The sequence below is a fragment of the Gopherus flavomarginatus genome, chromosome 7, assembly GCF_025201925.1.
Source record: "Gopherus flavomarginatus isolate rGopFla2 chromosome 7, rGopFla2.mat.asm, whole genome shotgun sequence".
Classification (NCBI taxonomy): domain Eukaryota; kingdom Metazoa; phylum Chordata; order Testudines; family Testudinidae; genus Gopherus; species Gopherus flavomarginatus.
In genome coordinates this window covers 92,153,007-92,169,365 of record NC_066623.1, presented here as the reverse complement: position 1 = coordinate 92,169,365, position 16,359 = coordinate 92,153,007, and the positions used below count along the sequence as shown (strand labels likewise).

Below are 16,359 nucleotides of genomic sequence, written 5' to 3'. Positions count from 1 at the left end.
TCTTCCTGTGGGTGCTCGACCCCCACTCTGCCTTCCAACCCTTCCACAAAGTCCCCGCCCCAACTCTGCCCCCTCCCTGCCCCTATTCCAACTCCTTTCCCAAATCCGGCACCAGCCCCACCTCTTTCCCACCTGCTCCACTGAGCGTGCCACATTCCTGCTCCTCTTCCTCCCTCCCGGAGCGTGCTAAAGCTGCCAAACGGCTGTTTGGCAGCAGCCGGGCGGGAAGTGCTGGGAAGTCGGCAGAGAAGCAGGGATGCGGCACACTCACGGGAGGAGGAGGAGATGGGGCAGGGGGTGAGGAGAGCTTGGTGGCCAGGGGATGCAGAGCACCCACGGAGTGGGCACCTATGGCTACCAACAAAACTCAGGGTGCTGGTTGTCTTTTGGGAGCCACAATGAACAGCTCAGCCCATGGTTCAATATAGAACTATTCCTCATTTTAACCTTCCCTTTGAACAGAACACTCAGTTCTTCTTCGAGTGATTGCTCATATCCATTCCAGTTAGGTGTGTGCGCCGCGCGTGCACATTCGTCGGAAAACTTTTACCCTAGCAACTCAGTGGGCCGGCAGGTCGCCCCCTAGAGTGGCGCCATCATGGCGCTTGATATATACCCCTGCGGCCCACCCGCTCCTCAGTTCCTTCTTACTGCCCGTGTCGGTCGTTGGAACAGTGGAGCGCGGCTTAGCTGACCTCCACTTCCCTAGCTACTCGTAGTTCTCGTATACAGTTATGCAGTTATAATCCTTTTATATATATATTTGTATAGTTATACGTTTTTTCTTTGCTAACATAGTTAGTTTAGTAATTGTTAGCGGGGTTCAGGAAGTAGCCCCTTCCATGAACCCGGTGCCGGAGCCCATGCACGGCTCACCGGGCTTTAAAATGGGCTCGGCCTGCCAGAAGCCGATGCCGAAGGGAGATCCACACGACTCCTGTTTGAAGTGCCTCAGGGAATCACACTTGACAGCTAAGTGCCCCATTTGCAAGGCTTTTAAGCCGAGAACAAAAAGGAGCGGGACTTTCACTTACCCCTCCACCTTTGGCGCCGAGCGATGATCAAGCAGCTGGCAGAAGCGCCTCCTCGGCACCGGACCCCGCCGGTACTGCCAAGGCCTTTCGGCACCGGCTGTCGCCGGCACCGAAGTCGACTCGGCACCGCTCCCTTCCTCCGAGGTCGAGAGAGCCTACGATTCCTGCTGGTGCCTGACGGCTCCCCGGCACGCGCCGTGGTTGAGCCCCCTGCTCCTGCTGCTTCCGTGCCACCTGCATCGCAGCCAGAGAGCTCGTCTAAGTCGGATTGCCCGGCACCGACACCTGCAGAGGCACCGATGACATCGGCACCATCGATTCCAGTCCCCCAGGGCCATTGAATCCGGTGCCTGACAGCTCCCCGGCACGCGCCGTGGTAGAGCTTACTGCTCCTGCTGCTTCCGTGCCAACTGCACTGCAGCCAGAGAGCTCGTCTAAGTCGGATCGCCCGGCACCGACACCTGCTGCGGCACCGACGACGTCGGCACCGTCGATCCCGGTCCCACAAGGGCCGTAGAATCCGGTGCCTGACGGCTCCCCGGCACGCGCCGTGGTTGAGCTACTGCTCCTTCTGCTTCCGTGCCAACGGCACCGCAGCCAGAGAGCTCGTCTAAGTCGGATCGCCCGGCACCGACACCTGCTGCGGCACCGACGACGTCGGCACCGTCGATCCCGGTCCCACAAGGGCCGTAGAATCCGGTGCCTGACGGCTCCCCGGCACGCGCCGTGGTTGAGCTACTGCTCCTGCTGCTTCCGTGCCAACGGCACCGCAGCCAGAGAGCTCATCTAAGTCAGATTGCCCAGCACCGACACCTCTGAGGCACCGACAACGTCGGCACCGTCGATTCCAGTCCCACAAGGGCCATAGAATCCGGTGCCTGACAGCTCCCCGGCGCGCGCCGTGGTTGAGCTTATTGCTCCTGCTGCTTCCGTGCCGACGGCACCGCAGCCAGACAGCTCATCTAACTCGGATCGCCCGGCACCGACACCTACCGAAGCTCTGACGACCTCGGTACCGTCGATCCCGGTCCCATGAGGGCCGTCGAATCCGGTGCCTGACAGCTCCCCAGTATGCACTGTGGTTGAGCCTGCTGTTCCCTCCACGCCGGAGACATTACCAACGGCGAGGGATCTCATTGCCATGACAGAGTCGATGCTGCCTGACCCCGGCACCGCCGGTGCGGGTAATACAGTCTCTTCATGTGACCGTCCTCTGTCAGCACAACAGAGCGGCACAGTTCATGATCACGGTCCCGCAGACACTCCAGATCCTGTCGGCACGCCCGACACCACTTGCAGTCCCGGTGCTGTTTTCCTCATCGGTACTGGTCGCACTTGCTGCACCGGTCGGTATCCCGTTCGCCGACCCGCTATCGGCACCGTTCCGACTCCCGGCACCGCGACAGGTACCTTGACTCCTGTAGCCTCTCCCCGAGCCTCGAGATCTCGGTCGACCTCCCGGCACCGTTCTGGTTGCGGGTCTGGATCTCGTTCCAGGTACCAGTACGCCTCCCGGTGCCGGTTCCCGGTGCCGAGTTGGGCAAGGTCCGATAGAGTCAGAGACTCTGCCTGTGCCTTCTTTTAGTACCTCCATGGCCATCCGGACACACATCCGTGTCATCCCACATGCGCAGATCTTACGCTCAGGACCACGATTCTGATGGCCAGCGGGCGCCAGCCCCGAAACCGAAAGAGGCTTGGCGAATGAACCTGTTTGGCCGCCAGGTGTACTCTGCAGAGGCCCTGCAGCTCTGGGTAGCAAAGCAACAAGCCTTGCTTAGCTGCGATAATTATAGCGCCTGGGTGAAGGTAGTTTAGTTATGGAGTTTCTCCCTCAAAACTCCCGCCAAGAGTTCGCTGCCGTCTTGGAGGACGGGGGAAAAAAGGTACCCAGAGCGTCCCTCCAGGCCTCGTTGGACGCAGCAGACTCTGCAGCCAGGACTCTGGCCTTTGGTGTCGCCATGAGGTGCATCTCATGGCTTCAGGTTTCAAACCTTCGGCCGGAGCTGCAGTATGCCATTCAGGATTTACCCTTTGTTGGTAAAGGCCTTTCGCGGCAAAGACAGCCCCAGGCTGCCAAGCCTGATGGACAATAGGGTCCTAATGCGCTCTCTCAGCATGCATATGCCAGCGACCAAACGCAGGCCTTTCTGTCCCCTGCCGCCATACTCTGTGCCTAGCCAGAGACAGGACTTTGGCAAACGGCGAGGCCAAGGTGGTCGCAGACGAACGTCAGGACCCCTAAAGAGCCACGGTCAAGGTCCCTCGCAATTACCACTGGGACCAAAGACGAACCTTCCAAGGTGCGCCTGAGGGCGGTGTACCAGTCACAGGCCGGGATCCCAATCCCGCTTTCTCCTGGCGTGGCCCCAGTTAATTTCAGATAGCTGGATCCTGCGCACGGTGGAGCATAGGTACCACCTCTAATTTGTTCCAGCCCTGTCCCTCAGGGACCCCTCTCACGAGCAATTCCTCGTACAAGAGGTGCAGACGCCGATGGACGAAAGGGGCAAGGGGTTTTACTCCCGTTATGCCCTAGTCCCCCACTCGAACGCAGGTCTCAGACCTTCCTAGTCCTGCACGGACTCAACCGGTTTAGGATAAGGTTGAAGTTCCGCACGGTATCCCTGGGAACTATTATTCCATCCTTGCCTCCTGGGGGCTACTATGCCGCCCTGGATATGAAGGACGCGTACTTTCGCAATGCCATCTTCCCTCCGCACAGGAGATACCTCCGCTTTCTAGCCAACTGTCAGTACTTCTGGTTTACGGCCATAGTCGCCGCCTACCTTCGCTGATGTCAGATATGCGTTTTTCCGTATCTGGACGATTCGCTTATCCGAGGAGACTCTGAGACACAAACCACTCAGCGCGTGGGCATCGTCACGGTCTTATTCACAGGTCAAGGCCTGATGATTACTATAGAGCAATCCACTCTGGTTCCCACGCAGAGGTTGGACTTCCTAGGAGCTATCCTGGTCTCCTACCTAGCCGGAGCCTGCTTATCACAACTGCGGTTTTAGGCGATGGCAACGATCATCTGAGGTCTGCAGGCTTTCCCAACGACCTCGGCTCGTACTTGTCTCAGTCTCCTGGGTCCATGGTTGCCTGCAAGTTTGTAACCAAACACGCCAAGCTCCGCCTCCGTCCTCTCCAAGTCCGGCTCACCTCGGCGTACCACCCGGACAGGGAGCCAATGGTCATGGTAGTCACCGTTCCCTCGAGCACCTTAGGCTCCCTAGAGTGGTGGCTAACTCCCTCCCTGGTGTGGGCAGGGATGCGGTTTCATCCGCCCCAGCCCTCACTGCCCCTGACGACGGACGCGTCATCTCTCTGCTCAAGTGCTCATGGTCACCTCCGAGCTTAAGGCCTTTGGTCTTCTCGGGAGCTGGCATTCCACATCAATGCCCCAAAAATGAGAGTAGTCCGCCTAGCGTGCCAGGGGTTCCAGCGGCAGCTGCGAGGCCATTGTATCTCGGTGTTTACAGCCAACACAGCGGCCATGTGCTTCATAAATATCCAGGGAGGGACATGGTCCTCCCCCCCTTTTGTCAGGAGGCCATCCATTTCCGGGACTTTTGCGTGGCCCACTCGATGGAGCTGGTGACGTCCTTTCTCCCAGGCGTTCGGAACGTCTTGGCGCTTTGACTCAGCAGGTCTTTCCTGTCTTACGAGTGATCACTCTGCCCCATGTGAGGCGTTCTGCTTTCCAGAAGCGGAGATGTTTCCTCACATAGACCTGTTTGCTCACCACGAGAGCAGAAAATGCCAGATGTTCTGCTCCTTCCAAGGTCTCTCCTCGGGATCGATCTTGGACGCATTCCTGATGCCGTGGAAAGGCCAACTCCATTATGCCTTCCCACTGTTCCCACTGGTTCATTAGGTCCTGCTCAAACTCCGCAGGGGCAGAGCGCGCATCATCATGATCACTCCAGAGTGGTCCAGGCAGCACTGATATACCACGTTGCTCGGCCTGTCAATAACAGACCCAATTACCCTGCCACCCCACCCAGACCTCATCACTCAGGGCAACGACAGGCTTCGTCACTCGGACGTGCAGCCTCTTCGCCTCACGGTGTGGCTGCTGCGTAACTGAGCCGGGGTGACAGGAAGCCTTCCACCTGGTCAACGTACCAGGCCAGGTGGAAGCGTTTCTTCTACAGCTGCAATACGCTCGATCTTGCTCCTGCTGAGGTCTCGATCCCCTCTATCTGGCCTGCCTCTGGCCTTCAGCGGCAGGACCTGGCGGTATCATCGCTGAGGATACACTCAGCAGCCATCTCTACCTTCCAGCCAGGCTAAGGTGGACGTTCCGTGTTCTCACGCTCTATGGGTTCGAGATCCCTCAAGGGCTTGGAGAGCTTGCACCCTCGGGTGCGCCGCCCAGCCCCAACCTGGGACCTCAACCTAGTTTTAACCAGACTTATGTCTCCCCCAGTCGAGCCGTTCACGACTGGCCCTCTGATATACCTGTCTTGGATGACAACTTTCCTCGTAGCTGTTACATTGGCCAGACGGGTCTCGGAGCTCAGAGCTCTTACGGGGGTTCCGCCGTACACTAGGTTTCACAAAGACAAGGTGCAGTTATGACCGCACCCGGCTTTCCTCCCTAAGGTGGTTTCGGCCTTTCATGTTACCCACAGCTCAACGCAATGGGCACAACCATTGCACTCCTTGGACATCTGTGGAGTGCTCGCATTTATATTGCGCTGCCAGAACCATTTCGTAAGGTGCCCCAGCTCTGTCACGGTAGCGGGCCAAAGGGAAGGCTTGCTTGTTTTCCTCTCAGAGGATCTCATCTTGGGTGATGGCGGACTTCCGCACTTGTTATGATTTGGCTCATATTTCCCCAAGCCACATCATCGTACAGTCTACCAGGGCTCAGGCTTCTTCTGCCACCTTGCTGGCTCGTGTTCCTACCCACGAGATCTGTCGCGCAGCTCCACTGGTCCTCGGTCCATACCTTTGCTTCGTAGTATGCCCTGGTTCAACAGTCAAGAGATGCTGTAGCCTCTGGCTCAGCAGTTTTCATTCTGCCACATTTCACTCCGACCCCACCGCCTACGTAAGGCTTGGGATTCACCTAACTGGAATGGATATGAGCAATCACTCGAAGAAGAAAAGACGGTTACTCACCTTTGTAACTGTTGTTCTTCGAGATGTGTTGCTCATATCCATTCCACACCCGCCCTCCTTCCCCACTGTCGGAGTAGCCGGCAAGAAGGAACTGAGGAGCGGGTGGGCCGGCAGGGGTAAATATCAAGCGCCATGATGGCGCCACTCTAGGGGGCGACCTGCCGGCCCACTGACTTGCTAGGGTAAAAGTTTTCCGACGAATGTGCACGCGCGGCACACACACCTAACTGGAATGGATATGAGCAACACATCTCGAAGAACAACAGTTACAAAGGTGAGTAACCGTCTTTTTAAGATAGAGTTAGGTATGCTTGTAGGAGAGGAGTATCACTATATCGTCGTATTAAACACTAGTACCAAAAATATGGCCTTATTCTTTCATGGTCGTATGTAAACATAATTATGACAATCATTCTGGAGACAAATTAACCTGTAGGCAGGGGAGGAGGAGGACACAAAGGGATAAGAAAAGGGAAACAAATTTTAAAGGTGTTTTTTGAACATCTCTCTATCCAGCAGTGTGGACCACCCCATCCTTTTCTGCCTCCACCCCCAGCCCAGTCCCCTTCTTCTTTTTGCCCCAATGTACATGTTGGAATTTTCCTGTTTCAGCTGGAGGGAAAGACTGAGGTCGTCTCTTTTGGGGGCTGTTTGCTGCAACAAATTCTTAGTACAAAAGCCAATCAGGGCAGAAGAATTAGAGTAGTCAGAGTAATATGCATAATCACTGTGTGATTTTTGAGAAATAACTCCGCTGATTATGCAAATCCCTGTACTCTGATTGGCTAGCTGTCATTATTAGCCCACTAGGACATAAGGATCTGCATCCAGTATAGTTATTAAGAAATAACCATACAGTGATTATGCAAATCTGATATCCACAACCAGAGTGCAGAGAATTGCACAACTGAGAATAAACCCTCTAGTTATCTATCAGCAGCTGTTACAGCATCCATGCACTCTGCCTGGTTGAGACAATACCATTTGATTGGAACTGCACAGAAATTGTTAGTATCTCTGCTACAAACTAAGGTAACTGCCCTGGAATCCCTGCTTTTCATACCCTCGGACAACTGTGGATATACTTTATGGCACTTATGTTCTTTATACCTCAACGGGGATAGGGTCATTTACACCAACTATGGCTTTGATCCTGCAAGTTCTTGCAAGGTGTGCAGCAGGAAGTGAGATGCTGTCATAGTCCAGATCAAGTCTCAGTAGAGACTATGGGTGGGCATATAGCCAAGGGTTCTCTATGGCATGGAGAACCAAATCCACAAAGTGAAAATCTCTAACTACTTGTGCATCCAATCCCTTAATCTCTCACGTCCCCAGGGCAAGAGAGGGGTAGGCTGTGGTGGAACACTGATTTGTCTGACGAGACAGGCCTAAGTGCAGTCCTCAGGAAACCAAATCAGGTATGTGTCCCTCTCTTTGGGCTTTTTAGCACACACATATGCCGTACCATGCTATACCTCGCCATCAGGACTACACTAGAACGTTGCTATTTCTCTCCTAGACATGAGACTTCTTAATTATGTGAGCCTTCCCAACACCAGAAAATTCCTGACATACAAACTGGATAAAAGTAAAGGTTCTCTGTTCTTGAAGGAAGTTGCAGCAACCAAAATGTTGATACTCCTGTTTGAAAAAATCTCCAAAGACATATTTTAGTAAAGCAGAACTTCACTAACTTGTGCTAATAACTGATCTGTGAATAACCACTGTGAATCAGCCAATTTTGAGAATTAGCAAGTTAGTGAATAAAACAATTTAGAAAGGATAGTTCATGACAAATTCACTTTGCTCATTTGGAATGTGCAGTCCAATTTTCATTATTTATGATACTACACTGTACCAGTAAACCTACTGTATAATATTTTGTAAAATGCATGAGGTCTTACTAAGATGAGCGCTCCTTATAGCTCCATACTCAGAGATCTTTCCTGACAAGAATAGGGGTGGGGGCTTGTTTTTATAAACTGTGAATTATGGAACATGCAGGTTAGTGAATTAACTAAGTTAAGGGCCAAAGGATGGATGGATCACTTTCTCACTTTTTGAAGGCAGGAGGAGGGGGGACTTGTACGTATGTTTTACAAAAGCCTCTCTAGACATTTTAGTCCCAGCTTCCTTCCCTTCTGATCAACCTTAGAGCTGTTCAAAATGATAAATAGTTTGTTACAGAACAGTCTTATTTTTCTAATGGCATTCTGATGCATTTATTGTGACACCTGCATCCTTGGCTCTGCTCTGAGGGAGCCAAGACAGAGCTACTGTTATGGTCTCAGTTGAGAGCTGTGTATATGTTATGATATTACGCATGTCTATTATGCGTGTCATTCCCCTTAATTCAAAAAGCGTGCAATCTTCTGACAAGCTTCTAGGCACTATGGTAATACTATAAATAGTAAAATAATTAATCACCACTGTCATAAACAGATAATTAAGGGTTAATGTCTCTTTTACCTGTAAATGGTTAAGAAGCTCAGTAAACCTGGCTGACACCTGACCAGAGGACCAATAGGGGGACAAGATACTTTCAAATCTTGGTGGAGGGAAGTCTTTGTTTGTGCTCTTTGTGTTGTTCGTTGTTCGCTCTCAGGACTGAGAGGGACGGGACATCAATCCAGGCTCTCCAAATCTTTCTGAATCAGTATCTCATGTTTCAAACTTGTAAGTAATTAGCCAAGAAAGGCATGTTAGTCTTATGTTTGTTTTTCTCAACTTGTAAATGTTTCTTTTTTGCTGGAAGGATTTTACCTCTGTTTGCTGTAACTCTGAACCTAAGGCTAGGCGGGCGGGGGGAGCACCCTCTGGTCTACAGAAATCTGATTACCCTGTAAAGCATTTTCCATTCTGATTTTACAGAGACAATTTTTACCTTTTTTTTTTTTTAAATTAAAAACTTTCTTTTTGAAGAACCTGATTGATTTTTCCTTGTTTTAAGATCCAAGGGGATTGGATCTGGACTCACCAGGGACTGGTGGGGGAAAAGAGGGGGGATGGTTAAATTCTCCTTGTTTTAAGATCCAAGGGAATTGGATCTGGACTCACCAGGGATTGGTGGGGGAAAGGAGGGAGGATGGTTAAATTCTCCTTGTTTTAAGATCCAAGGGGATTGGATCTGGACTCACCAGGGACTGGTGGGGGAAAGGAGGGGGGATGGTTAAATTCTCCTTGTTTTAAGATCCAAGAGGTTTGGATCTGTGTTCACCAGGGAATTGGTAAAGTCCCTCAAGGCAACCCAGGGAGGGGACAAAGTTTTGGGGGGACAGAGGGTGCCCCAGACACTGGAATTCTGGGTGGTGGCAGTGTATACCAGATCTAAGCTAGTAATTAAGCTTAGAAGTGTCCATGTAGGTCCCCACATTTGTACCCATAAGTTCAGAGTGGGGAAAGAAACCTCGACAACCACCACCATCATGGGATAGTATTTCCTTATTTAGTGTCTTCACTTAACATCCATACCATGTCTTTATCCAGGTTCAATTCAGAACAGGTTTCAAAGACCTATGAGCTAATGTACACTAGAAAAGTTGTACCACTATAACTATGTCAGCTGGGGGAGTCATTTTTTACTTATACAGTTATAAGTCCTAGTGCAGACGGAGTTATACTACTGTAAATGTGCCTTACACTATTAGAGCTTATTTCACTTTCGTAGCTGCACGGCTTTCCTTTTCTGAGGGGGGTGAGGAGGGGCACAGAGGATGGAGAAGCATGATAGGAGAGGCTGGCTCTTTTCTGCTTTTCTTCACTGAAGAGGGAAGAAAGGTCAAGGGCTGCCCTGCTTCCTCTTCTCCATTTCAGAGTGGAAGAAAATACCAGGTTAGAAGAAATGGCACCTCCCACCAAGGTCATCCTGACTCTGCTTGTCTCCTTCACAGCGAGATCAAAGAAAGCGAGCACTAGTACCTCCTCCGAAGAACCCCCTAAAGCAGAGCCTGGAGATATGCATCTATTCAGAGAGAAGATGGACATCAGGAAAAAAAAATGGACTCTGCTATGAAAAACTACTTATCTTATTGAGCCCCTCAGGGATTTGTCAGTTGATGGAAGTGTGCTTGATCACAGATGATGTATCTTTTGGACTATAATTTCACAAAATCCACTAGCTTCACCATTTAGTTCATTTATATTTCACACTTGGATCTTTATAAAATTAAAAGCTAATTACTTTAATGCAAGCTTCTTTGTGCTTTTAAAATAATTATATTATAAACACACAGACACTTTGAATTAATTAATTTTCCCACCAGCAATAGGCCTTTCTGTCCCAATTGAGCATGACAGCAGACTACTGCCAACAGTGTCAATACGAGCTCAAACACTAGCGTATAAAAACAGTATTCCAGTATGCCCGACATCTGGTAATTTAGAGCATATAGAGATTTTGATTCTCACGAAGGACAGGGAAGAGACATGAAATCAGAGGAGAATTAGGAAACAGCAAGAGATATCAAAAGAATATCTTTAAAAAATTCAATTTGAAAGCAATTTCTGTATTGCTGCTATGACTGCTCTTAGACAAGGAGAAGGGAGCAGAAGCCACAGAAAGTGACGGTACTAGTAAAATGTGTCAAGATATTTAGTGAGGAAGCAGATTTGTTATTTATATAGTGTCGTGTGGGCACATTCTGTTTCGCAATAGGCAGCAAGTACTAAAGAAAGAACTAAATCCCTATCACCAAGAGATGGCATATTACAATAGAGGATAGGCACATTTTAATACTCATGAGTATGGCTAGATTCTGGTATAACACTAAGAACAACATATAGTCACTATAGCTCATATGATTCACCCCAGAAAAGGAGGGCTTTCAGGAATTTTTTAAGCGTTGGAAAGGATAGGACTTGGTAAACAGGACATGCCAGAATATGTGGTTGCTTTGAGACTGCAAAACACTGAATAGTTGTCTAGGAGATTGTGGGCTAGCAAGGGTAGACATTTGTTCCTTTGCCTAGAGTCACCAGCTTTGTTGGTTTATACTGACTGAGTAGCTGTTCCAGGCATAAGAGCAGCACGACAGAAGAAATGCTGCAAATGACAACAAAGTCACTATGTGGTAGCAGGATGCAAAGAGTGTAGCAATGGCCTGAGACAGATATCCAGAGCGAAAGAGAAAACAGTGGGGGTGAAAATATTAATTTTAAATCTTGTCTAGCACCAGTAGCTTTACTGTCTATAAATACATGAACAAGTTTGCATCTGGCAATAAAAACAACACAAAATAACAGTACTTTATGCACCACATCAGAGAAAGTTATTAGGTTCCCCATTAAAGAGAGACTGAAATGGGCTATATCTGGTTTGAGTGAATAGTTTTTAAAATTGACCATTGAGAAATTTATGTACTATATCGAGACTAGAGAAGATTAAGAACTAAACTTTAGTTTAATGCCATCTACCTGCTCCACCTGCGAAGTCCTAGCTTTGCATGTTCTCAAACATAATAGGTTTAGATGGTAAGAGTACCATTCGGCACCAACCATCATGCAAAGCACAAATCATAGAAAGCACTACTCCTCCCTGGAGGTAGTACAATTAAAATACGCAATGGGTGCTAATCAAACTCTTCTTAACTTTCCAGCATGTGAATGTTTCCCCTACAGATATGCTCAGCTATATTATTTGACTAAAATGTGGGAATATTAAAAAGTAAAGTAAGTGTTTCAAAAAGATTCCTTACAGAACTTCTCCTTTACCCCAATCCATTTTCTCAGTTAGATAGATGAATATTCAGGTGATCTAAGAATATATTTCAGCACAAAACACTTGTGCTGACATATTTTGTCTTAGGTAGTGCAAATATCACATACACATGCCTATCAGAACATGTGGTGTACCTCATCCAGTGCACTAAATGCTTCAGTTTTAACTATGTGGTGCACCTAGTATTCAACACAATTTCACTAACTTCCATTTCACTGTACCTTGGTAAACTGGACAGCTGGCAGCTTACCTTGGGTGACCTTGCATGACTGTCTAGCAGAACGCTAACGTGTATCTTTTGCAGATCATTACTGTGGAGCCCTCAAAGTCACGTCTTGTAATGGGCAAGTGATTAGTGCATATTCAAGGATGACGTGAGGAGGGAGCTATGGCTACGATGGAAATATGCAGATGATTCATGAATATTGCCAGGCATGCCAAGATCTGTTAATAGGGGAATTTGCTCCATGATGCTTATAGAACCTCCTCTAGTAGTGGCATGGCATAAAAGATGTTTTTAAAAGAAGATAATCCATAAAGCAATATGTGAACAATACATGCATCTTATCTAGACAATAATGAAAATGTGTACCTGAGGCAGAAATGATCTTTGAAATCATGAAAAAAATTACTCTGAATGCTGTACCAGTAATCAGAGGGATGTCATCTCCCTATACACCAATATCCTTCACAACAATGGCATTCTGCCTGCCTCAAATTTTTACAAGATAATGGACAACATTCAGATATCCACCCCAAACACACTGCCAAAATCATCCATTTAATCCTCACCCATAACAATTTCAGTTTTAATAGCTACGGGGATGTGGATGGCTCCCCAATATGTCAACCTCTTCATGGACCACTCTGAAGAAGAGTTTCTGGACAAATGCACCACAAAATCAATGATATACCTGAGATACCTCAATGATATTTTTATCTTCTACACAGCCAACCTAAATTCCCTCACAGATTTTCACCACAACTTCAACCACCACCACCCTCCATTAAACTCTCTCTAGAACACTCCCACACTAGCATCCTGGACACCCCAATCAGCTTCAATAATGGAACCCTACAGACACTATTTACAAGAAACCTACAGGTCACCAAACTTATCTTCATAAACCCAGTAACACACCAAGAAATCTGTTTATCTACAGCCAGGGACTCAGATACCACATAATATGCTCTGAGGCATTGGTTCTCAACCTGCGGCCCATGTGACATCCTCAGGGCCATACAGATATTATTGGATGCAGCCCACAATGGTAAATAGGTTGAGAACCACTGCTCTGAGGAGAAAGTTCAAAGTTCAAAATATACATCTTCACACGCTTAAACTGCCTTTGTTAAGCAAGGACATTCCACCAGAGAAATAGATCACATCATGAAACAGGCCACCCAAATACCCTGAGAAAACCTGCTTCAATATAAAAATAAGACCCTCTCTAACCGCACACCCTAGTTGTCACTTACCACCCCACACTGAAACCCATACGGAGTATCATCGAACAACTACAACCCATATTCAATGGGGACCACATCCTGACAGAAATCTTTCCTAACCCTCTTCTTCTGGCCCTCAAAAAAAACCCTAATCTCATCATCAGAAGCAAGCTCCAACAGATCAGGGCATACCAACTCAAAGCAGAACCAGACTCTGCCAGAATAACAGATGTAAACCCTGTAGACATATCTCCACTGCTATGATGATCAACACCCCCATCCAACACGCCTTTCAAGATTCATGGGTCCTACACATGTCTATCACAACATGTGGTATACCTCATCCAGTGCACTGAATGCTTCAGTATCAGCTATGTTACTGGGGATCATAGTGGATCACAAGCTAAATATGAGTCAACAGCATAATACTATTGCAAACATTCTGGGAGTACTAGCAGGGCTGTTATAAGCAAGACACAAGAAGTAATTCTTCCACTCTGCTCCACACTGATTAGGCCACAATTGGAGTATTGTGTTCAGTTCTGAGCATCTCATCTCAGGAAAGATGTGGACAAAATGGAGAAACTCCAGAGAAGAGCAACAAAAATGATTAAAAGTATAGAAAACATAACATGAAGGAACATTGAAAAAACTGGATTTGTTTAGTCTGGAGAAGAGAAGACTGAGAGGGGACATGATAACAGTTTTTAAGGAGATAAAAGGTTGTTACGGGGTGGGGGCGGGAGAAGAGATTGCTTTCCGTAACCTCTGAGGATAGGACAAGAAGCAATGGGCTAATTTGCAGCAAGGGCAGTTTATGTTGTACACTAGGAAAAACTTTCTATCGGAGTGGTTATGCACTGGAATAAATTGCCTAGGGAGGTTGTGGAATCTCCATCATTGGAGATTTTTTAAGAGCAGGTTAGACAAACACAAGGATGGTCCAGATAATACTTAGTCCTGCCATGAGTGCAGGGAACTGGACTAGATGACCCCTCAAGGTCCCTTCCAGTCCTACGATTGTATGATTCTATGCGAGTGAAACTAGATAATCACTATGCTCTCAAATGAACTCCCACAGAAAAATGATAAAAGACAAAAACGCCACATCACTTGTGAGTGAACACTTTTCACAAAGCAATCACTGTATATCTGGCCTCAGTCGTCCTATTCAAAGGAAACCTACACAACACCTTCAAAAGACGAGCCTGGGAGTGTAAATTCATAACTTTATTAAATACTAAAAATCATGGACAGAATAGAGACACTTATTACAACAATTTATAACTCACTTACCCCTCTCTTTAGCTTCCTTCTCCCCTAAGCCCCCAATGACTGGAGAGGTGATATGGGCCACTTCACCTTGAATCATCCTCTGAAATGGATGTTTATTACTTATGCTAAACAATCTGTTCTACTTTGTATTCTGTGTCACTCTGAGTGCATTTCCGTGACCTGAAGAAGAGCTTTGTGTAAGCTTGAAAGCTTGTCTCTCTCTCACCAACACAAGTTGGTCCAATGAAAAGATAAAATGCCTCACTCACGTTGTTTCTCTAATGTAAGATAATAATTAGTTGGTGCCTCAGCTAACAAACCAGCTAACTCAGGTTAGGTCCCTTTATTACTAAGCCGGCAGGGTTGGGAGAAACAGAAGGCAAGGAGTGCCCTAAATCACTCTTACTCTCTGCCAAATTCTCCAGCAAACTCAGTAATGCTGCTGACAGACTCTGGGTGCAGCACAGAACAGCCTGTTTAGTTGTGTGGAGGAGCAAAAAATTGCAGAACTCCTTGGTGCTTCTACTCCCACTAGCAAAACAAATAATCCCAGGTGAGAATAAATCCACAACCAGCTACAGCTTTACTTTAAATTTGGTATACTTTATAATTAGAATAATCTGAGATTTAAAATAATACTTAAGGTCACAAATTGTTTTTGAAATAGTCACTATTTAATTCACAATCTCTTTTTTAATTAATCGAAACAAGATACAAAACAGGGATAAGAAATGAGAACACTGGAGGAAACTATTTCTATTGAGAAAAAAATTAGCATGTTCTGACTCTGAAACACTGCTTCTTTTTAATAGCATAAAGACCAAAGTCTATCCACCCAGACCTGGGGCACTTCGCTGCTTGACTGCTCATTGCATCTTGCACATCCCATTACAGTTGGGATACATCCTGAACTTTTCTTCTGCCACTCATAACAATACTCAAGATAATCCATCAAGAGCAACACTTCATTCTTCACCTTTGCTCCTTGTAGCAAAAGCAAAAAAGTGATGAAAACAAAAGTCAACACCACTCAGAAACCTCTGACTAAATTTCAATGAAATCTTAACAAAATAAGAAAAAACCCAAAACAAAACAAAAAAACAAAGAGTCACAACTTTCAGTCAGAAGGCTCTAATACTATTTAGATAACAATAGCGCCATAAACAACATGGTACACCCTGCTACACCTAAATAAACCTGTTAGCTAAAAGTTTTGGAAACAATTATCAGCAGTGCAGTGCTTAATAATTACATGTGACCAAACATCATAATCTATCAGAACATGGAGAGTCACCAAAATCAACAGCGAGCCTGCTCTTAAAAAACTAACAGCAGGTTGTGCCAGGAGGTGAATACTGACCATTAAGTGGTTATAACTAGAATTTACACTTATCAATCCATTAAGATCATCCTTTCATCCCACTGTTTCTGTCTGGCTTACTTCAGATTCAAGAGAACTGTTGTGCGTTAGTTTATACTGTCAAGGCTTACTTTGCAACCAGAAGCATTTAAAATTTTTTTTAAATTAGATTCTCATTTTGCTTAGATTTACATAGTAAGTTTTTCACAACAGTTCTCACATTTTCTTCACCTACAGCACATAGTTCTATTTTCCCAGTTCATGAATCACGCAATATACCAGCTTAGCTCTAATTTCTCACGGGACTGTTGGCTTCATCACAAGAGTCAGCTCGCTACTTCAGTGTCAGAGTAGTGGTGGCAACTTCATCAGATCCAGTTTTGTCTCCC

At 47.1% G+C, this 16,359-nt stretch overlaps 2 protein-coding genes across 4 annotated transcripts in view; one reads left to right on the top strand and one right to left on the bottom strand.

Annotated features, from left to right (window-relative positions):
- ST6GALNAC5 (ST6 N-acetylgalactosaminide alpha-2,6-sialyltransferase 5) overlaps positions 1–10,109 on the top strand; it is a 166,104-nt gene extending 155,995 nt beyond the window's left edge. The window contains exon 6 of the transcript XR_007775428.1: positions 9,984–10,109. The gene's annotated coding sequence lies outside the window, so the exon portion shown is untranslated. The remainder of the gene's footprint in view (positions 1–9,983) is intronic.
- The window catches only part of PIGK (phosphatidylinositol glycan anchor biosynthesis class K), a 123,737-nt gene that overhangs the window by 36,088 nt on the left and 71,290 nt on the right, over positions 1–16,359 (bottom strand). The gene's annotated exons all lie outside the window — the stretch shown is intronic.